General features: G+C 41.5%; 1 protein-coding gene and 1 non-coding gene across 7 annotated transcripts in view; both read left to right on the forward strand.

Annotated features, from left to right (window-relative positions):
- Positions 1–3,451: 3,451 nt before the first annotated feature.
- MATR3 (matrin 3) overlaps positions 3,452–22,467 on the forward strand; it is a 38,651-nt gene continuing 19,635 nt past the window's right edge. For 3 of the 6 annotated variants that reach the window (XM_043912909.1, XM_043912914.1, XM_043912912.1), the window contains exon 1: positions 16,141–16,291. The gene's annotated coding sequence lies outside the window, so the exon portion shown is untranslated. Of the gene's footprint in view, positions 3,558–4,729; positions 4,769–6,223; positions 6,310–7,078; positions 7,160–16,140; positions 16,523–22,467 lie in introns of those variants that run through there. The other 3 variants (XM_043912910.1, XM_043912913.1, XM_043912911.1) reach the window with 3 other exon arrangements.
- LOC122701147 lies at positions 6,812–7,011 on the forward strand. Its single transcript, XR_006342990.1, has one exon. It is a non-coding gene; the product is annotated as a small nucleolar RNA SNORA74 (small nucleolar RNA).

Raw genomic sequence — 22,467 nt, forward strand, 5'->3', positions numbered from 1 at the left:
TGTCATGGCTATAATCTGGTCATCATATAGTTAACGTCTTCCACCTGGTGGGGGTTTCAGTATCTACAAGACAGCTCACAGGATATGGCCCAGAATATTATCTATGCCCTTGAGAAGCAACTAAAGTCCTTAACTATGCTAAGGACTAAACTATTATTTAATCTTGTTAGACTGTTTTCCTTTGTTTTTGCATTTCTCTAATTAAACTGGTTCTTTGGCTTAAGTTTTTCTGGGCTTCCCTGTTGATTCGGTGGTAAAGAACTGCCTGCCAATGCAGGAGATGCAGATTTGACCCCTGGGTTGGGAAGATCCCCTGGAGGAGGAAATGGCAACCCACTCCAGTATTCTTGCCTGGAGAATTCCAGGACAGAGGAGCCTGGCGGGCTATGGTCCAAAGGGTCACAAAAGAGTCAGACACGAGTTAAGGACTAAACAACAAACGTTTTTCCATGGACTAAGGGCAGATGGAGGACTTGGGGAACAAGGACCATAGGGTCCTACTCCATTTCAGCCTGGCTTCTTTAACATAATGTTTTCAATGTTCATCTAGGTTGTATCCTGTGATTTAGTACTTCATTTCTTCTTATGGCCAAACTATATTTCACTGTGTAGATGTACCACATTTTGTTTATTCATTTGTCAGTTAAATGACATTTGTTTCAACTTTTTAACCCTAACGAATAATGCTACTATGAACATGTGTGTGCAAATTTTTGTGTAGATTTGCATTTTCACTTTCTTGGGTATATACCTAGGTGTGGAATGGTTGAGCCTTAAAGTAGCTCTATGTTTAATACTATGAGGAACTGCCAGGCTGTTTTCCAAATCGGCTGTACCATTTCACATTCCCATCAGCAGTGTATGAGGGTTCCAATTTCTCTATATCCTTGCCAATCCCCATATACTTTTGAGAAATAAGGACTACTACAGGGCCCCACTCTAACTTGGGTAGCTATTATAGAGTGGCAGCAAGGGGTACAGGGATGCAGGAGGGATCCCTCTTCTACTCTAAGCCTTTACGGTCAGCCAGAGAGAATACTGCCATCTTTAGTACTCTCCCTGATTCCGCAGGCTAGGTTAGCTGCCCCCTGACATATGCTCAAGGATGCTTATTTTACTTATCTTTCTTCCCCACTAGATTGTAAGCTTTAGGCAGGCTGAAATCTCTACTCCTCTGACTTTACACATAGTACCTGATCAGGATCTGGTAAATGGTAGATGTTCAGTAAATGTTGACTGGCTGATTGACTAATTGAACAAATGATTAAATATTTCTCTACTGGTGATTCTTGTCCAGAGAAGGGAGGAAAAGAGCAGTCTCAAGGGCAAGACACGTCCAGTAAGGAAGCAAGACGGAGAGGATAAATGAAGGAGAAAGGGAAAGGCAGGCAAGAAGCTTGGAAACAAACAAAAAAAAGAAGAAGCTTGGAAACCTAGCGTCCTTTGGGGCCAGCTTTTCAATTATGAGGTCAAACTCGGGGCTAATGGACCTATTCCAACCCTTTGCCTTTCATCTGACTGCTTTTTATTTTCTAAAATTTTCCCTTTTCTATTCCATTATTATTCCTAACAATTTTGTCTTTGCAAGAATAAGAAACAAACAAAAATGTAAAAAAGTAGTTGATACTATAAGTAAAAGACCACATAATACAACTCACCAAAATGAATTCAGAATTTAAAAGCATGTAGATTAAGACTATAAAGGACTTTTTAACTGCAAAATGAAGAAATCATAATTTAGGTTTTCCTCAGAAGGACACCGAATGGCCTATACCTTAAAAAGGTGACTCCATTTTCAATACCACAAGAGAACATGGCCCATCTCTCAGCCTTACTTATAATGACTGACCTTCCCTCTACACAAATCCTGCCTTCTCCTTGGACTGATCTGTGAATTCAGTTGACTCCAAGTCATTTGGTCCTTCTGTCTCCAAAGGCCCTCGTATCTCTCTATTCCCAGTTACTTCCTGTCTGTGCTCTGAAAGCACACATGCACACTTTCACACAAACTTCATCTTTCCTTTTCATGAATCCTCAGGGTAGCTGTGCCTTCTCCATTTTACGTGTATGAAACGAAAGAAAGCAAAATATATGAGATGCCAATGCAATTTCTCCTTTAGCAGAGCTCTGCAGGACAATTATCCACCCAATCTGCCCAATTTTATAGCTCTCATAACCATCCTTTATGAACACACTGTGACAGCTGGATGTGGGCACTGATTAGGGCAGCAGTCTTCAGCCACATTCCTATTTAACTGCAAAGCAGATCTCCTGCCTACCAGTCCACCACTGATCATGTGACATTTTTAATTACTGTATTTATGTAAGCCTTTTTCCTACCAGAGACTGTGTCCAACTCCATCCAAACTGGGAAGAATTTGTGTTTGCCACTTCAGGGCTATCCTTAGAGCCTGAAATTTTTCCCTGGAATCATGTAGGACTCTGGGCTTTCTCAGCAGAGGTCTGCGAGGGTTGGGTTTATAGGAAGCACATTTTTTTCCCGTTATGAAATACCTGAGGAAATGGATAATAAAATATGCCGGCAGATGACAAGGACTTTGGCTACTCCCAAGGGTTCACCTGACAAAGGTGCCAGGTGCAATAGATGGGCAGAGCCCACCAGATGCTGGGGGCTTGGGGCAGGGAGATGCTAGGAACAAAGTGGCTTTAGAATTTGGAAAATTATAAAAAAGGATTTAGGAATTACTGCTACTGGATCTTGCCTTTCTCATCCTCAGCTTCACCAAAATGTTCAGCAGGAGAGAATCATATTGACTCCAAGTAGTTAGGGGAGGATTAGTGTTCAAAAGAAATGCTGATAACCTGGTGGGCAACCCGTCCAGACCAAAGATATGGCCTCTTTGGCTGACTGTGCCACGGTGGAAGGCAAGCTTGGCAGAGAAAGCCAGTACTCTTTAGCTGCTGCAGCTCAGCTAAAGATCCCACTGCAGGGCCCCAGGGATGTGGTCCCGCAGGTCAGGCTGTAGGAGTGACTAGCATAATCCAGGCGAAAACCTCCTGGAGAGATCCCAAAAACCAAGGTGACCTGTGTGCGTGTGGGCAATCCGTTGACTATGTGACAGAAATGCTGGAGAAAGCCAGAAAGAGGATCTGCGTGGGAGGTGGAAAAAGCGTGGGCTGAGCTTGCAGCAACCAGAAGGCGCCACACACGTGTGCGAGGAACCGCGGCGCTCGCTGTGGGCTGACAGGAAGCACCGCCCCACTCGGACACACCAAGTTTTCTCTTAAGCAGTTTCAAACCCAGCGCGCTTTCCATGCGTAAGTATAAATGAGGTGGGTGTCAAATAACCGTAGCGCTTGTTCGGATTTCTATCTTTTCTCTTCTTGGTTCTAGCTCCTGTGTAGAGTATGCCCACCTCTACCACAGCTCTCCAATTTTCCTAACGCTTTCCTGGGCGGGGTTTCTGGGCCCCGCCCACCGAGGGCCCGCCCAGTAGCCTCCCCGGGGCGGGGCTCCCCTCGGCGCCAGACTGCCCTTTTCCCCTGCGGTCTCTGCCCCGGCTGCAGTGTCCCTACCGAGCTCCGGACACATGCCGGTGAGTAAGGGCAAAGTGGGGAGAAGCCTTGGAGGTTTACCAGCCAGGGGCGAGAGACAGTGGTTGGGAGGCCTCTTCCGAGGCACGGGACGAAACTGGGGCTCGTTCCCTAGTGACCGCAGGTTTGGAGGGCATCTTGAAGAAATGCTGAGGGATCGTACCCCTAGAATCCCGCCTGTTTTCTACCATCCCTGCTGTCCCTGGAGAGTTGCCGAGAGTCGGTGTCGCGGAGCCCTGGTCCCCAGGCACCAGGGCCAGGGACTTGGGAAGGTTCGTGGGGAACACGTGGTCGGGTGGAGCTCCGTCAGTTCCTTCTATCCGAGCGCCGAAAGGGACGGGCTATTTTTAGATTCGTTTTTAGACCTGACAATGAGCCCTCTATTTTCCTTTTCCTCTAATTGTTTGGAAGCGTTTTGGGGTGAAATTTGAGGAAGGCTGGGAAAAAGTATTGTCTTACATACTTTCACCTTATACAAACAAGGTAAATTGTAAGGGGGAATGGGTAGGAGTGTTAACATTTTTGCAAACATTTTGGTTATTGTTTTCAACCAGTAGTTGGGGTCGTTGGCAGGATTGGCAACCTAACTGTCTCCAGTTTCTTTAACATCCGTTACTGCATCCAGTTATTTTTTAAAATGCTGCTTTTATGGTTCAAGAGATCACATAATTGAGGCCCTTTTCAATCTAGTTTCAACCAGCCTTTCCAATTTTCAGTGCCCATTACTCTCCAAGGATAAGTTCCCCTTCTGCTCACCAGTATTCATCATCTCTTTGCTTAGAGTAAGTTCCCAGTATATAGCAGATATTATCTTATGCACTTAATTTATATTCCATTTAAACCTCCCGAACACCCTGTGTACAACACTCCCATTCTACAAATGAGACTGAAGTACAGAGGTTATTTGCCCACTGTCATTTGGCTGTTGAGTGACAGCCAAGCTTCCTGATACTTGTTGATGAGACCATTAATTTGCTACTGTTGAACTGCTGTGGTATGCAAGTAAGAATGACGACAATAAAGCTAACCAAGGGAAAGCTGTTTTATTGTTGACTATTGTTTCTGTGGTTCAGGCCTCACTAAGTTAAGGGAGTTTTGAGGGTAGGGGTCTTGAACGCCACACAAGTGTTCACTAACTGTTGTCTGTCTCTAACCTGGAGTGCTTTGATTGCAGAGCATCCAGCTGTGAACTTTTGAGCAGATGGAGCCCCAGGTAAGTGCAGCTCCATTAGCCTACCTTTGGCCCCAGCTGTAGGCAGCTGCCTAGGTTTCCGTGTACCTAGGCAAGTGTTACACTGCTGGGAGAACAGCAGCCGATAGCTGGTTGGCATTCTGGGCCTGGTTCATGCCTACTCTGTTGTTAACTATACCAGGATGCCAGCATAAATGTTTTTCCATGGAGGTTAAATCTGCAAGCATGTGCCTTTGCAGGGAGAAACCTAACTTGGAGAATGGTTCTGGTCTGACAGGTTTGACTAGTATGAAGTTCTTTGAATCATACCTTGGAAACAGAAGAAATAGAGGGATATATAAATAGAGAGAAAAAGTTGAGGTTTGTTTTTTTTTTTTAGTCTACCGAGTGCTCAAAGGGGGCCATGGGATTTTTGCAGATTTCACTGAAATCAAAGTTCATAGCTCCCACTCCTCTACCAACACAGAGCTACTCAGGATAATCCCTTTGTAGAAGGATTTTATAACTGTAGTTACCTGTGAGAATGCCATACCTTACAAGGAATGTAGATGTGAATTTGCTTTAAAATGATGAGGATTCTTTATCTCATCAATAGAATATAAAAGTAGCAATTAACTGAGGGGCTCCAAATACTAGGCCTAGCTACAGCAATACTAATTTCTACTTCAGGTTGACAGATTTCTACTTTTTGTTGGTATCTTACTGATTTTTGGTACCTTACTGATTTTTGTTGGTATCTTCCCTTGTGGCTCAGCTGGTAAAGAATCCACTTGCTATGCGGGAGACCTGGATTCGATCCCTGGGTTGGGAAGATCCCCTGGAGAAGGCAAAGGCTACCCACTCCAGTATTCTGGCCTGGAGAATTCCATGGACTGTATAGACCATGGGGTTGCAAAGAGAGAGAGAGACACGACTGAGTGACTTTCACTTTACTGATTTTCAGGAGTAAGCAGGGTTATTGCCTCTTTTGGAGCAGTAATTGAGTCCCCTTTGTAGTGATTTTGTTTTGGAATGCTAATTTTCTGAGAAGAGATGCTTCTCAGTTCTAGGCAAGAGTGATGCTGGAGGTTATCCAATGGGTCAGACTTAGTTGCTGCTTTCAGTGAAAAGTAACATCTTAGTTTCTACAGAAGGACTTGATGAGGATGTTGGAGGCAGAGGTATTTGTCGAAGCTAGTTTTGTTCTATTGATTGGCTTTCCCTTAAAAGAATTCTCTTAGCTAAATGTTGGGTGCTTTGTGTGAATACCTCAGATGTTCATTGTGAACAGCCTTTTACACATGGGTCCATAATACAAGTGATATCTAGAGAGCTTTAGTGGTAACAGGCAAGAAAAAAAGACAAGTAATGGGAAATAATTGCTGAGGATATAAAAATTATGGTAAATCATAAATGGCAGACAGCATTGTTGCCATCTCTACAGAAAAGCAGCCTCAGAAGCTAGGATGTTGAACACTGAAATCTTTTTCTTTTTAGGATGACTCAAAAGTAGGGCATCCTTGGCCCTCCTGAAGAGAGGAAATTAGTGGCAAGTGGACCATCTACCTGTATGGTGTTATCAGGTAAATGTCCTTACTCATTCTGACCATATGCCAGGCCTGTTAGTTGGAGCCCATCAGAAAACAGCTGGAAGGCAGAAACAATTGTATTTGTCCCTAATAAATTCAGCCTCTGGGCAGAAAAAGGCTGAATAGGTTTTTGGTGATTTTGGTCTGAAGGTTTTTGAGATTATGTGTATCATTACATCTGAGAAAACTGAGGGGAGATTATAAATTTCATGATGGAAAGGATAGTGTATCTTACCTTGTTCACAGATTCCAATCCCTAGATCCCAAGTACAGCACCCAGCACATGGCAAGAACTCTCATATATACATACAAGAACATACAATGTATGTTGTATAAAATGACTGTAAGGCATGGGAAAGGGTTTCCTGTTTCCTATTTGTTTCAAGGTTTTGACAGCAGGGTCTGCAATCAGTGCTTTCAGGCCTCTGTTTTGCAGTCAATGTTCAATTCATGGGGATACCTTCTGAAACAAGTAAGAAACCTGTTTCAGGAATCATCCAGCAGTTGTCAGCTGTCCAGGCTAACGTGATGCCTCGGATGGTGTTACACTGTTGGAAGAGCAAGCACTGCCTTTATTGAGGTCTGACTTCAGTACTGTTTTGGTGTTGTGGCTGAGTACCTCTGGGCAGCGTTTTGCACCTCTGAGAGTGGAGTAACTCCTCCTGTGGAGTTGGTCCTAGTCTGGGTGCAAACAGTTTTTTTCTATTAGAAAAAGACCCTTTCTTATGGACAGCCTGTCATTCGTTTCCTCTTTGAATCCTAGATGCCTTTGCCTGAGTGAGAAACCTTCCTCCATTGGGACCTCGGGGGTCTGATGGCCCTTTGTGACATCCAAATAAGTAATGTATGTAGTCCTTTTGTCCTGAAGGTCCAGGAACATCTTTTGTTCTAATACTTGGTCTTTGAATATGGTTTCTGACAGTGAGCTCCTAAATCCCTTAGAACTTCCTGGGTGATAGGAAAGTCTTTGTTATAATGGGACTGGAATTTTTACACACAGTCTAGACACAGACTCTAGACACACTCATATGATACACACTCATTCTCCAGAGAGGGGAGAGGGGTTGGAAATGATCATGATGAAGCCTCCATAAAAATTCCATTAGTATAGCGTTCAGAGAACTTCCAGGTTAGCTAACAACACATTGAGGTACTGGGAGAGTGATGCCCCTTCCCACATACCTTCTCTTATGCATCTCTTCCATCTAGAGGTTCATTTGTATCCTTTATCATATCCTTTTGCAGTAAACCAGTAAATAGTAAGCTGTTTTCCTGAGCTCTTTTGAGCCCCTCTAGCAAAAATTAGTCAAACCCAAGGAGAAGGTTGTGTCAATCTCTGACTTACAGCCTTTCTGTCAGAAGCACAGGTTAACAACTTGGACTTGGGTTTGGCATCTGAAGTGGAGGAGGGGCAGTCTTATGGGACTGTGCCCTTAGCCTCTGAGATCTGAAGTTACTTCTAGGTGTAGATGGTGTCAGAATTGAGTTACACTGCAGGACACCCAGCTGGTGACAAGACCCACACATCTGGTGTCAAAAACACTGAAAGTATGGCCAGAGTTTGAGACTGAAGGAAAAATAGGAGGAGGCATGAGGTTTTCTTAAAAGGTAGAAATACTTAACATTTGAAAAAACTGTGGTGAGAACTAGACTTTTAGAGGAGAATGCTTAAAGTCCAAGACTTGGGAATTCCCTGGAAGTCCAGTGGTTAGAACTCTGTGCTTCCACTGCTGGGGGCCTGGCTTTGATCCCTACTCAGGGAATTAAGGTGCAGAACAGCTAAAAATAAGTAAACCCAAGACTTAAACTAAGTCCTCATATTCTAGAGCTCTGCTGCATAATACATGTGGATTTAAAATTGACAAAATCCATTTCTCCCTCTCAGTACTTAGTGACTACCTATTATCTGTTGCAACTATTCAACTCTGCAGTTGCAGTGTACAAGCAGCCATAGATAATATGTCGACAAATGAGCACTACTGTGCTCCAATACAACTTTATTTAGGAACACTGAAATCAAAATTTCATAAACTTTTCAGTGAAGGAAGAAAATTTCCCTCAACCATTCTAAGCTTGAGGGCCTTTCAAAAACAGATGGCAGGCCAGAATTACCAACCCCTGTCTTAGGGAATGAAATTCAGGCCTTGGGAGTTTACAGCTCATTACTAACAGATTTAGGGCCAGTACCAACATGTGTCCCTGAAAAATTAGATGTTATCAATACCTTTGCCTTATAACAAGCTTTTACTACATAGTATTAAACTCTTCAGCTTTTAGAGTACAGTAGTAGGATAGTCCTTATTTCTTATGTTTGGGGTTTGTTGTATGTGCTTTTTGAATGGGTTACTTATAATGGTCCTCTTTTTTAAATGTACACCTAAGGAGGTCCTAAGAAAGAACTGCAGTGTTTGGTTTCCAGCAGAACCTGATCACAAACCCAATCCTAGTAGTGAAGGAGAAATGGTCCCTAAGGAAAGAGGAAATTTTTATATATCAAGAATAGCCAGAAGAAAGATAAATATCACATTTTAATACATATATATGGAATCTAGAAAAATGGTACTGAAGAATTTATTTACAGGGCAGCAATGGAGAAACAGACATAGAGGACAGACTCATGGACATGGGGAGAGGGGAGGAGAGACTGAGATGTATGGAAAGAGTAGCATGGATACTTATATTACCATATTTAAGATAGCCAACGGGAATTTGCTGTATGACTGAGGAAACTCAAACTGGGCTCTGTATCAACCTAGAGGAGTGGGATGGGGAGGGAGGTTCAAAAGGGAAGGGATATATATATATATACACCTATGGCTGATTCGTGTTGAGGTTTGAAAGAAAACATTTCTTTCAAAACAAAATTCTGTAAAGCAATTATCCTTCAATTAAAACCTAGCTTTGAATAAAAAAAAATGATTATGTCATAAAAACAAAAAAAGAATAGCCAGGAAAAAAAATCCAGGTTTTATTTATTTTTTATTTATTTATTTTTCCCCCTTTATTTATTTATTTATTTATTTATTTTTAAATCCAGGTTTTAAAATCTGGAATCTCAAGTTATTAGAATATAGATGGCTTTCCTGAGCATAGTAAAGCTACCCAGGTGCGGGGAGAGGCCCCTATGTTGCTACTTGAAAAATGAAAATTCATTTGGTGTTTATGCCTGTATTCAGTACCCCCAGAGGTTTCAGTGGCTTAATCATGCACATTAAAATAATTTAATGGGATTTCCTACTTGATAAGTGAAGTTAATTAGTCACCTACTACTCCCTATCGGCTTGAGTTGTTTTTTTTTTCCTGGTGAGTCTAAGATGAAGTAACATTTCAAAGTAGCTTTAAATCCATGCCTTCTCTTTCTCTATCACCCTTTTCCCATGCTGCAGTGAAAACTGAAATTGAACTGGCAGATATTGGTCAGTAAATATCCAAGCTGCCACCTCCTGCTATAGCTAGCAATTAGCAAACACAAGTGCCCCTTTTCATTGAGCTGCTCAAGTTCAGGACCTATACCATATTAAGAAAGGAAAATTAAAGCAGAATGAGTAGGGGGCCCCAAGTATTGAGTCTGTCACCTGTCAATGATTTATTTCCTCTCATTCAAGGTTGGAAAAAACTATCATCAGTGAGTTTTGCAATGAAATTTTGGATTACATTTCAAATTTTAATCAGGAAAACAAAACCCCAGAGAAATAAATTCTGCAGGCCCCAAAGAGACACAAAAAGGTGGCTCAGGGCCTAGGAATTCACACTAAGGAAAACAACCTGGTTAGAGCAACTAATTAAGAACCTAAAAGAGTGACAATGGCTCCTCTGAATCTTTTTGCTTAATTAGGGCTTTATGAACAGCTTCAGTTAATAGACCTGTCAATTCAGTAATATTCTCTTGAAAAACAATTTCACTGAATTAACAACTCTAATATTTACAATGTCTGTTTAGCAATACCTTGCTCTTTACAGTTATTTAGGAACACGTAATGAGCCCACTTGCTAGGTCATAGATTTGTCAATTTAGGATCCTAAGGCCTGATTCAAAGGAGACCCTGTTACTTTGGCTATCCGTATTCTCCATTACAAGCCCTTTAGAGTGTAAGAACATTTTATACTGCTTTTTAAGGGTAACTTTACTACCTGGGAAGAGGTGATAAAATGGACCTTGAAATTTCATTTTAGAATAGTTGGTAGATGTACAGAAAAGCTATGAAGATAGTACAAAGAAATCCCATGTACCCTGCACCCAGTTTCTCCTAATAGTAACATATTAGTATAGTACATGTGTTATTAATTGACTAAAGTTCATGCTTTATTCACATTTCCTTATTTTTCACCTAATGTCCTTTATCTGTTCCAGGATCCCATTGAGGATATTTAGTCATCATGTCTCTTTAGGCTTCTCTTGGCTGTGACAGCTTCTTAGACTTCCTTGATCTTCTGCCCATTTTTTTTTCTCCATTTATTAGTTGGAGGCTAATTACTTTACAGTATTGTAGTGGTTTTTGCCATACACTGACATGAATCAGCCATGGATTTACATGTGTTCCCCATCCCGATCTCCCCTCCCTTCCGCCCATTTTTTATTTTTTTTAATACTGAGTTGTATGAGCTGTTCATATGTTTTCAAATTAAGCTCTTGTCCATAGCATCATTTGCAAATATCTTCTTACATTCTGTAGGTTGTCTTTAATACTCAAAATGCCTTAGTTATAGCCTTTATTCTTTCATTTAGAATAGTGATTGAGCCTGTTGTCTTTTATAGTAGATGCTGTAGTCCCCAAATGACTGATGACTGTGAGCTCAGGATGGAATTTTGTATCAGCTGGTGGGAGAAGGGAGGAGCCAAGCCCAGGCCCTAGTGTAGGCCTAACTTCAATGAGTTGAAGGAAAGTAGACAAATCCCCAAGGCACACAGCCTGTGAGTTAGATAGAACCTGGACTTCATCAGAATGGCAGATGGTAGAACTTCCTCTTCTTATTCTCAGTTGTAATTCGCTAGATGAGAACTCCAGGAGCTAATGGTTACAATATGCTGGCCACTCCTGGAGAGTTTTCTGTGCGACCTATGCTGCCCCTATTCCAATGGCACTATACTAGTACACTGAGCTTACATTTCTTGCCCCTGTATAGTAGAGCCCAATCATGATCTGTTCATCCAGGGAACTCTTCATATTTAGTTTTTTGGGGCCCTAACCTCACTCTTATTTGTACGTATAATATATCCAGGGTTGAGGAAGTGATAATAACCTATGCTATTTGCTCAGCTTGTCAGAAGATTAGTCATTTAACTCATACCCTTTTTATAGTTTTACAGCTTTTAACTGAACGCTATGCTAGACATTGGTGATATGTGATGAACACGACACAGACATGTTTACCACCTTCAGATTTCTTTCTGACCACGTTGGTTTCTTCAGTCTCTGCACATGCTGTTTCCCTTTCTGATTCCATCTTCCATTTCCACTTTGTATACTTTTATATCTCAGCTCAGATAGCACCTTCCCTGACTGAGCACCCATTTTATGTGTCATTGTGTTATATTCTACCACAGAGTTAGATAGCCAGATGCCATGTTAACAGTCCTTTGAAAAGGTATTATTTACCAGTTTTTAAATCTTTATCTCACTCCCATATAGCCAGCCAGCCTCAATTATACCAATAGCTGACTAGAGAGCTTCAACTGGTAAATATTAGTATCAGTGTGTCATTATGTACCCAATATAGAGTAAGGTCATAGGTGTATCCTACTTTTTAACAATACCCTGGCAAGTAAGGATAGTAAGAGTGCTGGTTTGGTTTTGTTAAATTTTGAAAAAAATCATGGAAACAAATATGTCGGTTTCCAAATCATTTGCTAGTGGACTCTATAAAGATATAACATGTATGTGCTCTGCGACCCCACAGACTTCTCTGTCCATGGGATTCTCCAGGCAAGAATACTGGAGTGGATTGCTGTTCCTTCTCCAGAGGATCTTTCCGACCCATCTCCTGCACTGCAGGCAGATTCTTTACCATTTCAGCTACAGGGAAGTCCTGAAGATGTAATCGTGCCTAACTATTTGAAATCCTTAAAATACACATGGTTGATGGTGGTTGCCTTTAAGGGAATAGCAGTTGGAGAAAACTTCTGTGTGTGCTTTGAATTTTATTACATGTATTCCTTATTCAATTTTGTCCGTGTTGTATGGCTTGTGGTATCTCCCTGACCAGGGATCCTCCCTCCAGGGATCAAACCCAGGACTCCTGCAGTGGAAGCATGGAGTTCTCTAATTATTGGACCACCAGGAAATTCCCCAAAATCTTTTAAGCCCATTTCCCCTCCCTTACAACTGCTGAAAGAGCTGCTGGTTAACAGTTTTCTGTTTTTTAAATAGCCTAAAGTTTTGAAATGACCCTGGTTCTAGAACCTTGCTGCTGCTGAGTCGCTTTAGTCATGTCCAACTCTGTGTGGCTCTATGGACTGTAGCCCACTAGGCTCCTCTGTCCATGGAATTCTCCAGGCAAGAGTACTGGAGTGGGTTGCCATGCTCTCCTCCAGGGGATCTTCCCAATCCAGGGATTAAACCCTGGTCACCTGCATTGCAAGCAGATTCTTCACCACTGAGCCACCAGGGAAGCCCCTCCAGGGCATTATATCTATTTAAAAAGTAGATGGTGAACTGCTACTGTGAGACTGTCAAGACTAGTGCCATGACAGGCGCCCTGAGCTAGGAGTGGGCCTAAGGGTGGGGTGATTCTCCTCCTCCAACAGGCCACCAGAGGCTAGCCAATCAGCACGCACCCAGTAAGCCTCTGGAAGAGTCCCCTGGAAATTCCCGCGCGCGCGAAAGTTTTAAAAGTGTGTTTGACCAATGAAATTGCTCCGCAAACATGTAACCAATCCGCTTGAGCTAACTACCCACTGCTTGTGTTTGAAATTGAGCACCCTATAAATGTGTGTGGAAACTGGGGCTCAGGGCTTTCTGACTTTGCACCACTGTGTTGGTTGCAGCAGGGGCCCGGACTCGAGTCAGCAATAAATTTCCCTTCCTTTGCGTGTTGCATTGTCCTGGAGGTCCTCTCTTTTCCCGCTGGGGGATTCGGACATTGGGCATAACAGCCAGGAGACCACAGCCTTGCTGAAGGCAGTCTAATATAATGCTCAAATGCTCTTGGTTTGGATTTATTTAGAACTGACTTCAAATCCTAGCTAGGCAAGCTTCTTAATCTCTTATGTAAAATAAGAGTAAAGGTACTTTACTCTTAAAATTATATTATCAGCTGCTTAGTGATTGTGTGGTGTGAAAATATATGTCCTCAACCAACTCCTCTGCTCAAAACTTTAGAAAGATACTCATTAGCTTTATGGAGATTGTATCCTGGTGTTTAAAGTTTCATTCCAAACTTGTCACTTAAAAAACCTTTCAAAGTCTTAGCAGAAAGTTTTGCTTTGTAGCCTCTGTCATCACTGGTGTACCACGCCCACTCCCAAATGTGAAATAGAAACCCAAATGTGAATAGAACTCTTGATCCATCTCTTCTCATAGCCAGGCCTCCTTGTCCAGTCTTCATCAGACTGGGATTCTCAAAAGCTGATAATCTGCCTTATCCATCATTGTATGTGTGCATGCATGCTCAGTTGCTTTAGTCATGTCTGACTCTTCTTGACGCTGTGGACCGTAGCCCGCCAGGCTCCTCTGTCCATGGGATTCTCCAGGCAAGAATACTGGAATGGGCTGCCATGCCCTTCTCCAGGGAATTTTCCCGACCCAGGGATCGAACCATCCATCATGAAATAGGCATTTGACGACTGAAATCTTGTATTACCTTTGGTTTCCAGTGTGTCTTTTTGCTGTTGACCTTCTAAGCAGATCCTCAATAAATAATTACTCAACTGAAAAAGTTTGCCTTCCTTCTTTGTATAATCACCAAATTGCATTAATAGCCTGTACAAAAGCATGGTAAGTGTATATCTGAAATAAGCATGCATTCATGTTTCTGAATCCAGAAAAGCAGAGCTGTTTTCATCTAAGATCTGGGGAGAACATAAAGTGAAGTCTTAGCCAAAATCAGTTGAAATCAAAGACTCATAGAGTAGAAGTGAAGGAGGACCCAATATTCACTCACAAATTTCATTCCAAAGTTAACTATGCAGTGGCCTTAGGGATACCCCAGCTCTTGATATATTCTACCAAATGCCTTCTCAAAGCCTGTAGAAAAGCATGCAACATAATGGAGATGTGGGATTACAGTTCCACTCTTCATTCACAACGGCTATTTAAAATTTTTCCTTCATGTAACTCTAGCCCTTCCCATAGATGGCTTAGTCACAGAAAACTTAAGTCACCTGACTAATTCCTAATGAAAATTTAGCACCATCCTCTTCGTACCTATTAAAGGAAAGGGATGTCTCCTCTAGATCTCATCTGTTGAGTAATGGCCAATATGAATCTTTGCTTCTCTTGCTGCCTTTCCCAACCAATCCTTTCCTAATATAACTCTTCTGCAAACATTTTAATTGCCCAAAATTCTCCCTTAGTAAATCAAATCTTCCCCAACCCTGCTTTCTTATCATAGCCAGTTACTCTGCATTTGGTAGTTTGTTTTACACTTTTCATATACTAAGCACCTCCCATCTGACATCCTCTCCCACTGAACTGGAAGTCCCTGTTGCCAAATCTTTTGTAGATGTTTTTAGTCCTAGTCTTGACCTCTTGGTAGCATTAGACCCTGTTGATCGTTTAGTCTTTTGAGTACTTTGGCTATCAAGGCAGTACAATTTCTGTACCTTCCCCTCTACTTTTTTCCCCCATCAACGTGGTCTCTTGCCATTTAACTACCAGATTAGTTTCTCAAGGGTTGGTCCTAAGGTTTCTCTTACCATACTATCTCCAGCTCATCTCTTAACTCTCCTTCACTTACATTAACTCGAATTTGTCACTAACCCACACCCTTTTCTCCTAAGATCAAGGTCAATAAATATAACTCCTTTAAAGCTGATGCCAAACTGAAGCCTTACTGCCCCCACCGCCCATTCTCAATAGCACTGCTAAACAGTTGTCATTCTTACATGATACTTCTCCATCTTCCATATCCAATCAAGTCTTGCTTTTTGTCTTAAATGATTTCGAAAATTTTATACAGGTCTGCTGTTCATTTTTGCCCCGTCCACTATCTTCACAGTGGACCCAGAATGGTTCAGCATACTCAAGATTTAAAATTTTGAGGGCTATTAATCTGACTTCTATTCACTGACTTACCTCAGACGTCAGGTGCCTGCCTGTCCCTCTGCATTTAAACTTCAAACCCGAGGGAAGTGGCCCTTTCCTCCATCCTTATCTATACAATTTCTCAGGATTTTCACATGTGCTGTATTTCATTGTTCATGGGGTACTTGTAGAGTGTTCTACATTCAAATTCAAATTCACCAAATGGCGGGGGTGGTCTTTTCAGTGGAATGGGTTTTCGCTATCTTCCTCTGTGAGCTGCATAAAATTTCTGAAATTAAAACCATTCAAAATAGTATCTGTCTCCACTTCCTGCCCCGAACTACCACTTCTCCGCAATTTATCAGAGAATACCAGAGAGGGTCGAAGTCAGGGAATCCTGCGATGCACTTCTAACGCATACCTTATTTAAATTTTGCACCAAACAATATGGAAGAGTCGGGAAAAAAAATCCTTTGTGGGGAGTGAGACTCGAACTCTGTAACCTATGGCTCTCCATTTCCCGCCCATAGGCGAGCTACAAGATCAGAGAACAACGAACGCCGCTGAAGGCGCGAGCGGCGTGCGCGCGCCGGGCCGGGGGAGGGGCCTGGCGCGCGCAGAAACGGGACCCGAGGTGGGTTGGGGCGAGTTCTCGCGAGAGTGGGTTTGTTCTTCGGCTGCTGCCTCTGCTGCCACCTCTTACCAGCGCCGTTGCTGCGGGGCATTGTGGGAGCCTCCGCGTCCCGCTCGCTTGGAGAGAGGTACCTCTCGTTTTCCCTCTCCCTTTCTTCAAGGTAGGCGTGAAGCGGGTAAGAATCGGGGTGGGGTGGCCGGGGGCTCTCCGCGTCCGCCGGGAGGAGGCAGCGACTGCAACAGGGGCCGCGGGGAGCCGGCGGCGCGCCTTTCTTGCTCGCTCCCGCTCGCCCGCTCTGCCTCCCTCCGCGCTGCGTATGTGAGCCGCCTGATCGGCGGCCGCCATGTTAGGAGCGCAGTGGCGGCGCAACCAGCCTTCTCGGGCGGCGGAGGTGAGCGGTCCCGGAGTTAGACAGGCGGCCAGCCAAGGGCCCAGGGTGCGGAGGCAGAGTCGGGGCGCGCCGAGGGCAGCTGATCGGCCGAGCTTCCTGCGTTCCGGGCTGGCTGTGGGCGGGGGCGGGACGACGAGCCCGTTACACGCGGGCTGCCGCTCTGAGGGAAAGGGAGGAGCGCTCGAGGCCTGAGGGACCGACTAACCATGAGGGGGGTGGCCTGCTGTTTGGGGAGGATAGTTAAGCTAACACTAGCCCCAGATATATTTGCTTCCGCCCCCCGCTTTTGTGCCTGAAAACGTTCCCCAAAATGGAGGATTTCGTAGACTCCGAAAAGCTTAGCCGTTTGAGCAGCGTTTCTTGGTGTCGCGGCCTTCGCTCCTTTTCTCGCCCATCGTTTCATAGCGCCCCCTAATACTCCTGTCCCCCGCCCACACACAGGCGCGCGCGATTTTAGCCGGACCTCAGAAGCAATACCCCCCTCCCCCCGCCATCGCGTAAAAATGGCCGAAAAATGAAACGTTAACGCTTGTTCATCGTGTTGCGTCGTGAATAAAGCCTTCTGCAGTATGCTGCGAAGGAGATTTGTTCTTGTTTAGAGAGTCACCTCACATTCCTTTCCTCTTTATTAAAATATTATCAGTCTAGGCTTCTCTAGAGAGGATGGTGTGGTCTGGGGACCTTCCGGTTTCCAGACAAAGGGTTTAGAGTAGCCTGGTGTAGTCGCGGCATCGTTGTTCTTTTCATTGCCAGCGCTGTGCCCCGTTCTGTGTTATACAAAGACTTTCCCCAAATACAGTGGAGTAGTATCTCCTAGGTATTTATCCTGTCGTATTGGATCAGTTACAGTTTTCCAGCCAGATATTTCTAGAACGGTTATGGCGATTCCAAAATTCTAGTCTTTCACGAGCGCTGGAAAGTGGGAGTTGTTGATTTCCCAGGCCGTAGTCATGAGATTTTGCGTTGATGCTGCGTTCTGCGCGTTGAACAGAGCTTGGTTTAAGATTTTTAGATAGTCGACAAAACAGTTTTCTCCCAGGTAAATTTAAACAGTTTTACTCTGCGGGCAGAAACTATATTTTAGGCTATATTCATACGTGTTCAGAATTACCTTTTAAAAACTAAATGGCTCGATCATCGGAGTCTAGCGACATAATTGTGTAACGTTAGTATTGTTTTAGAAATCAAGAATTCGGATCTCTTTTCTTAGCTGTAAGTGGAGTTGCTTTTACGTAACATTTTGAACTAATCCGAAAGTATTTAACTACTCTTGACCTAAGCATTCTTTATGTTAAAGAAATCTTTAAACATCCTAATTTTACTAATGCTTTTAGGGAAGTGTAAATACTAATTTTTATTACAAGTCAGTGATACATAAAGACATTTTAACAACTGAAGAATGCAAAGAAAAAATCTTTCATGATTTTAGAAATAACAAGTAGCTCGAATTCCCAATTTTATAGAAAGAATTTAAGTCTAAGGAACTGCTTGTTATATGTAGGTAACCAGTGGCAATGAAGCCAGTGTTTAGAACGCTTACGTTTTGATTAGATACTTGATTCAGCCTCTGCATGTTACAATAAAATGGAAGAACTACGCTTACAGGAATTTATCCTGTAAATAAGGGAATAGTGTGTCAAATGTATGTGTACATATATGTTAATGTTGGTTACTAAGCATATTAAAAATCCAAAGGATTCAACATTTGGAGATCTGCTAATTATAGTGTGGCCATCAAGTGATAATCTATACAGCTATTTAGAAGTATTTTAAGAGTAACGATGGGGAAATTATAGTGGACTATAGTACTAATTGGGGAGAAAGTGTAATAAAACTCTGCTGATACCACATTTGATGACTTTTGTTGTTTTTTGAAGGATCATGTAAATAAGCGTAAAAAATATCCCTGAATGTTGGCTTTATGGGTCATTTGTATTTCCTCCTCCTTTTTTTTTTTTTCCCTGAAATTTCCACAAGACGTTACACTTACTTTGTAATGAGAAAAGTGAAACATTTTTCGTAAATGTTAGAACTGCTGAAAAGACCAGAATCTCACTTTTTTTTTTTTTGGCTCTCACCTCTGTTTAAGGGGTATTGAGATGGAAATGAGCCAGCTTCTTGAAATCTGAAGTGCAGTTTTCAAATGTGACAAAAAGAAGTGCTTGTGTAAGATATTCTTGTTATTATTATGTGTAGGTACACAGGAATCTGAAGGCATTCTCACATAAAATTAATATTGATAGGACTAATAATTACGCTATGAACTGCAGTCATTAGCTGTTTATAAATGATCGAAATCAAAGAATTAATTGGACAATGGTTTGTTAAGTGGTGTTCTTAGCAAATCTTCTAGGTAAAAGTCCATGCTTTTTTTTTTAAAAAAGAATCCATGCTTTTTTTTTATATACTACTTTTAGTTAGAATTGCATTAAAATTGTCCCACTCTGTGGCAGTAGCTTCTCAGTATACCTGACTGAGGTATGCATTGTTAGTGACATGGAAGGGTTGTGGACAGTGTAGTTTTGCAATTTTTTTATATATGTGGTTTTTCCAAGGTTAACGCTGTCCATGAAATTGCTTTAATTTAAATTTCCTAACTATGTAGTGGGTCTTCTCATTGGAGCATTAGGTCAAGGGTTCTGGAATGTTTGATAAAAGTTTTTTTTTTTTTTTTTTAAATAGGAAAACTCTTTTAGTGGATAGTAAAAGATAGAACATAGAAGCCCAGTGGATTGAGATAACTGTGGATATGAAGCCTTTTAAAGTACTTTAGCTTTTTATTTGTTGCATATCGTATTGACCATAAGCTACAATAGAAGTTTCATGATGAAGTGCTGTGTTGTCTCTCCTGACCCGAATATAATTTATTAGGTGGCAGGTCTGAATGGTTGCAGTACCTTTGATGTGTTGCAACCTCCATGTGATTGATTTTCCCAGTTGTAGGTCAAGCCCTGCTGCTGCTAAGTGGCTTCAGTCGTGTCCGACTCTGTGCGACCCCATAGACGGCAGCCCCCCAGGCTCCCCCGTCCTTGGGATTTTCCAGGAAAGAACACTGAAGTGGGTTGCCATTTCCTTCTCCAATGGTCAAGCCCTAATGTCTATCTAAAAAAGACTCAGGAGTCCCTGACATTGAAATTGATATGTAGTAGCAATGAAAACTTAACGTGTAAATTTTTTTTTAAAAAATTATTTTAAATTTTTAAAAAATTTCAAAATTTTAAAAAACTATTCCAGAACTTAAGACTAATTAATATAGAAACTTGCTCTCTTTCAGGAAAGTTTTTTAAATGACAAATCTCTGCCTTTCTTTTATAGAGTACCAATAGCTTGTGGTTATTGGTGCCTGTCTTAAGGCAGAAACAGGTTAATAGGAGAACAAAGAGGGTTCCCATGGTGGGGGTGGGATCATAGGTCTTCCCAGCTGTTGCCATTGGAATAGCTGCTGGGTAAGAAGAGCAAAGAGGAGGAGAATGTCGATAGAAGATGTCATGGTGAGCAGTAAATGCAAGTTGGAAAGGAGTCTATTGATAATACAATCTCAGTAGGATCTTTGATTTGTAGTAGTAGTAGTGTTGGTCGTTCGGTCTTGTCCGACTCTTGGCGACCCCATGGACTGTAGCCCTCCTCTGGTTACAGAATCTTCTGTCCATGGGATTCTCCAGGCAAGAATGGATTGCCATTACCTTCTCCAGGGGATCTTCCCAACCCAGGGATTGAACCCAGGTCTCCTGCATTGCTAGCAGATTCTTTACTGTCTGAGCTACAGGGAAGATCCACTGATTTGTAGTATCATTGGTTGTTAATGAAATAGATAATTCTCTGGTCTTTAAAGGTGATTTGTATGGGTTTTCCCCTCTGGAAATTACTAGGATATTAAACATCTCTCTTTGGTACAGTCACTGATAGAAGAGCTTTTATAGCATATGTGAAAGTTTAAAGTCAAGTGTTTGAACACCTGACTCACAGAGTAGTTGGGAAAGGAACAGTAATAGCAAAGACAAACATTTGTACTTAAAACATTCTCACTGCATATTGCTTTTCAAGGTGTGAAGCAATAGAACAATTTTAATGCTTAATTATGTACCCTTATGTGGGTTATGATATTCTTGAGAAGCACAGTGGAGGAGGGAATTTTATACTGAAGCATCAGGAGACCAAGCAATACTCATTAACAGCATTCTTGGTAATGACCGGAAATTCATTAACAGCATTCTTGGTAATGACCGGAAATTATAAAGTCTAAATGTTCATTTTCTGAAAAACAGATAAGTATGTATGCCATAATGGTATCTATATAACAGTGAAAATGTAGTTTTAATTCATGTGTAAATTAGTTTTAAATAAGCGCTATATATATATATTAAGCCCATTTGTATAAAATTAAGAAAATAAAATTAACACTGAAAAGATACATGTCTGTTAAGTGGTAGGACTTAAAAACAAGAGACTCCATAAGGGAAGGAAGAATCATTGGAAATAGGTATCTAAGGTTTTATTGAAGTTGTTTCTGACCTTTGGCATTTATATCCACTGATTTGTAAAATACATGATGTGAGGGGGGTTGGGTTGGACCTTAAGAGAATTGCTAGTATTAAATGGAGAAAGGAGAGACACATTCTAGCTAGTATGTTTGAACAAGTACTGAGCAGTCTGTATAATGGCTCATAAAATTAACTTTTTGTTAAGGTGTTGGCATGTGCCAAGAAATAGGTTTAGAGAGGTAGGATGCAACCAATATATATGAAAGGCATTGAAAACCATACTGTGGACTTCATGTGGTAAATAGTAGGGAGTAGTATGTTTTTGAACAGAGTAGAATGATGAGTGATGTTTTAGGTTTGTAGTCTTTTAAAGCTGACTTCTGACTTGGTGTAACAACCTTCAGGTTTTAAATCTGGCTTTGAATAGAATTGGATGAGACATTATAGTTGATACATGAAATAGTCCAGTACAAGTGAAAGGTGTTTATGTCTCTAGGTCAGTCCTTTTACTTCTAGTTTGTTTTCTCATTGGTTGTGAGGATAGGAGTGCATAAAGTAGATGATCACTGTGGTGCTTACCATATGCCAGGCCCTGTGAAATGGATTTTATTTTTATTTCCATTTTACATACTAGGGGATAAACCCAGATGTTAATTAATTTGCCCAGGTTCATGCAGCTATTCTGTGGAAGAGCTGGTTTTCAAATCCAGGCGTTTGGGCTCTAAAAAAAATCTCAATTTATATCAAATCAAAGAGTTGTACAAATGTTTGTGGAAACCAAGAGAGCAGATCATGAAGCAGAGGGGAATATCATAAGGGTGCAGAATGATGCCTTGAGGAAAACCACAGATTTGCTTTTAAGTTAGTGTCGTGGGTCAGATCAAGAGTCAAAATTGTCAGTTAAATGGAATAACTTTCTTTCCTGTAGTATGAATTTACTTAAAGTCACTAGGGAAAAAACTTAGGAAGAAGAAAAATATTTCAAGTCTGAATAATAGGAATCTTTTCCATGGATTTCCATGAAGATTTTTTAGCAACTGAATCTGCTGTTAACCTAAGGATTAAGAAGTGGGTTAGAAGTTGAATCCAGATCAGTAATATGAATTGACACCAATAGTTTTAAAGCACTTCAGAATATTCTTTTTTTTTTTCAGCCTTCTTGGGCATTGCACTTTATAGTTTTTCTTTGTTGTGTGGTGAGGCACATTGGTGTATACAAAGGTAATAGAGCTAGATAAGCAACAATTATATATCACATAGCACAGGAAATAATAGCTGTTATCTTGTATTATCTTACAATGGAGTGTAATATGCAAAAATACTGAATCCTGTGTGGTACACCTGAAGCTCATATAGTAGTATAAATCAGTTATACTTCAGTTTATTAAAAAAAAAAACCTTAAATGAAATACAAATTATAAAATATGGTAGAAAAAGATATAGTGATGTAAGCTAACATTAAGA

The sequence above is a fragment of the Cervus elaphus genome, chromosome 9, assembly GCF_910594005.1.
Source record: "Cervus elaphus chromosome 9, mCerEla1.1, whole genome shotgun sequence".
In the NCBI taxonomy this organism is placed as follows: Eukaryota; Metazoa; Chordata; class Mammalia; order Artiodactyla; family Cervidae; genus Cervus; species Cervus elaphus.